Here is a 3,683-nt window from a genome sequence, read left to right as displayed (position 1 = left end):
TGGGAAGGGAAAACAGGACCCAAGAAAGAAGGGAGTACTGAAAAGGTAGCCCCAGTGACAACCAGAAAGGAAACGGACTTACCCACTACCTGAAGGTACCTGGGCTCGGCAAGGGTGATGGGGTCCATCAAGGTTGGGCATCTTCAATCTTCAGTAGATAGGCCCAGGAGGTCAGCTGGGATGGGGACTGGGTCCAGTAGAGGGGCTACCTTACCATGGCTAGACACTGAAGGACAGTCAGCCTTCCAGTGGCCCAATGTCTTACAGATAGGGCAAGGTTGTGTTGGACGGTGAGGGTTAGGACAGTGACCCTCTTTGCCACACTTGAAGCATGCACCAGGAGGTAACTGGCTCTCTGTACAAGCATGTGCTTTCTGACTCTTCGCTACTACAGGGCTTGGGCTTGCAGATTCGCTCTCTGTTGGGCACGAGTATCCCTATCAGCTTCTGCCTGTTCCTCTCAGGCACTGAAAACTTTAAAGGCCATGTTTACAAGGTTTCAAATGGGTGTTTGGGGGCTGTCATCAGGCTTTTTGGGTTTCTTTTTTGTGTCAGAGGGTGATACAATTAATAGCTTGGACAGTGGCCCCTACTGGGGAGGTAGGTGATGTATCCTGGCTTAGGGCTTCAATGAGCCAGTTAAGGGAAACAGCTGGATTTTCATCCTTAGCTTAGGTAATAACTCTAAGTTTATCAAAATTAGCTGTTTTATGGGAGATGGTATGTAGGCCAGCTAACAGTGAATCATACGGTCGTGTCTAGCTCGTCCTTGCCTTCCTGCAGCTGTAAAAACTTGATATGTCCACTGCAGCTCCTGCTAGGGAACAGCTTGGGGGCCAACTGGCATAGTGCTATCTGTTAAGTGTACCTGGTCGGCATGCTGCTGGGCAGCAGTGAGAACACGTTCTTTTTCATCCGGGGTTAAAGTAGAGGACAACACAACAAAAAGGTCATGCCAGGTGAGGTCATAGGTCTAGGTCAGATATTTAAATTCTTTGATATAGGTTGTTGAGACTTTGGAAAATTTGTCTAGACACTTTTTGATGTGGGAAAGATCTGTGTGGGAGAAAGGCACATTAATGCAAATGGGACCTTCAATGCCTGCAACTTCCCAGAGTGGACAGAGGAGGTACTCAGTCTGCTGGGGCTGGGTGTGGCTAGCAACAGGAGAGGTAGAGGTGGGATTGGGAGTGGCTGAGTCCGGCTTGGCTGAGTCTGGCTTGATCAATGCAGAAGGAGGTGGTGCAGATGGAGGGCAAAGAAGAGGCTCAGTTTGGCGGGAACACATGTGGCTAGCTTCAAGAGAGGTGAGAGTGGAAGGAGATGGAAGACAAAGGGAAAACTCAGTTTGGCGCAAGCCAGCAGTGGGTTCTGGAGGGACACTGGGTGTGTGTGGGGGGGAGGGGAAGGCTATAAATGGAAGTCTACAGTATCTGAAAAGGCAGAGTCTCCCTTAGGGGAGGGGGATGAGTCCTGTGCAAGAACAATAGAAGGGAATGTTTTGGTATTGGGAGACTTAATCAGTGAACAGGTTTGAGCTAAGAGAACCTGTGCAGGTTGGTAGGCTTTACAGAGAGAGGGATGGGAACATAAGCAAAAGAAAGCTTGAATATATGGAATCTCTAACCATTGTTGAGTCTTCTCACAGAAATTGGCAAGATCTACATGGGTATTGAAATCAAAAGTCCCGTTGTCAGGACATTGAGAGTTGTTATCTAACTGGTATTGTGGCCATGTCCAGTTATAGTAAAAGATTAGTCTCTTGGGGTGGAGGTTCTCAGCCAGACCCAAGTTTGAAAGATGCAAGAGAAGTCAGACCAAGGGATTGTCCCTTGGGAGGTTAGACATTTGGCCACCTGTGGTGTTCAGGTCTATGACTGAAGCAACCAAGATGTAAAGGCATCCCCTGAAAACTGAGAGTCTCAGATACAGAGAGAGGCTAAGGATGCAGTGGGCATCCCCTAGTGCAATCAATATCCTGGGAAGAAGCACCTAGTGCTTCTTGGGCTCCTGACACAGGCCCGCAGTTTTTGGGCATGGGCAGACAAGAGTCCAGTGTGGACAGACTTGAATCCCCAGGGAGTCCAAAATGCCTGGACTGGAAGGCTGGAATACATAGAATGGAGGCTAGAATGCCTGGAAGTTTTTATGAACATTTGAGTGTAGCTTTAGGGGTCTCCAGGGAAAAGGGGGGGAATACAGAAATCAGAAGAGCAAAAGAGACAGAGATTATCCAGTCATCAGCCACACACAGAACAGGAGAGGAAGAGAGAAGTGGGATGTTATGTTACCATTCAAGCGTCTCGACACTGTGCAGGCTGGTAGGTTCAAGAGAGAGTAAGGGGATGCGCCACACCCAACTTGAAGTAGGATGGGAGCACAGCACACCTTAAATCGTCTCCCAGGTATCACCACCAGATATTAAACTATGGATTTAAGAGATAAGAGAACAAGAGAAAAAACTTAACAGCAGCTTTATTAGGGGAGCTCCCCAGCGAGGTTCCTCATTCTGAAGATGCAAAAGGAAGAAGTTGTGTTTTGAGCTTATTGGGGACGGTTTTTATAACAGAGTCTTCAGAGAGGGAAGGGAGGGACATTCCATTCTGATTTATGGTTCATTTGTTACTTCAGCCAGGTGAGGCCATTCACTCTTCTTATCAACATGTGTATTCTTTTATTTCTTTTCTCCCCCTTTACTCCCTGTCCAGACCAAACAGTGTTAAATAGATTAATCATAGGGCAGGCTGCAGTTCAAAACTAGACCAAAAAAAAAAAAATCAAACAATTAAGTCATCGCTAGCTTACCCAAGTTAAGCCAAGCAATCAGGACAAAAGTAACAGTGTGTGTGTGTGTGTGTGTGTGTGTGTGTGTGTGTGTTGCTTTGGTTTTTCTTGTGGGTTTTTTTTTTTAGTTTTATTTGGTTTTTAGGTTTTATGGTATAGGGACCAATCCTTACAAAATGTGTTCAGTAGACTAATCAAAGGGCAAGGCCATAGTTTAGGGCTAGACAAAAGTATTAAATCATTAAGTAGTTTACAGTTTACCAAATAAATATCAATCAGCCTGGACAAAAGTAACAAAATACTTTAGGAGAGAAAACTAGTAGAGCAGAAGTACTCTTCAGTGCCTAATGGGGAAATCTCTCCATGTTTTTCCCCCTAAGAATCAAAGCAAAAGGCTATATAGAGGAACTCATTTCACCACAGAAATGAAATATTTTCCTCCCACCAAAATAATAGACAGAAAAGGGAAAAAAGAGTACTTGTTTTTAGGTGCCATTGTTTTGGTTCCCACTCATAACAACCACTGTGCACAACATACCAACACTGCATGTCAAGCCCAGTTGTGCTCCAGCTTCACAAGCTTTTCAGTGCATGAGCCCATTGTTGTAGCTGATGTGTCAGGCCTTCTTGTTAAGGGCCATCCTCTTTTCTACTGACATTTTCTTTTACCACACATACTGTCACTGTATCAAAAGGAATTGGCAGACACAGAAGAATTTCATGAAACAACATATCAGCAAGAGCCTATGGTGATGAAGGAAGAATTTCAGGCTACTTTGAAGGAAATAGCAAAAAATATGGCCCCAGGAATAGATGGTATACCAATTGACATATTTCAGCTAACAGATGCTGCCCTGGACGTGCTCACCAAGTTGTGCCAAGAAATCTGGAGAACAACC

The sequence above is a fragment of the Elephantulus edwardii genome, unplaced genomic scaffold, assembly GCF_000299155.1.
Source record: "Elephantulus edwardii isolate Elephantulus edwardi_28Jun2011 unplaced genomic scaffold, EleEdw1.0 scaffold00641, whole genome shotgun sequence".
NCBI classification, from domain to species: domain Eukaryota; kingdom Metazoa; phylum Chordata; class Mammalia; order Macroscelidea; family Macroscelididae; genus Elephantulus; species Elephantulus edwardii.
Note: the sequence above shows the minus strand (reverse complement) of the source record.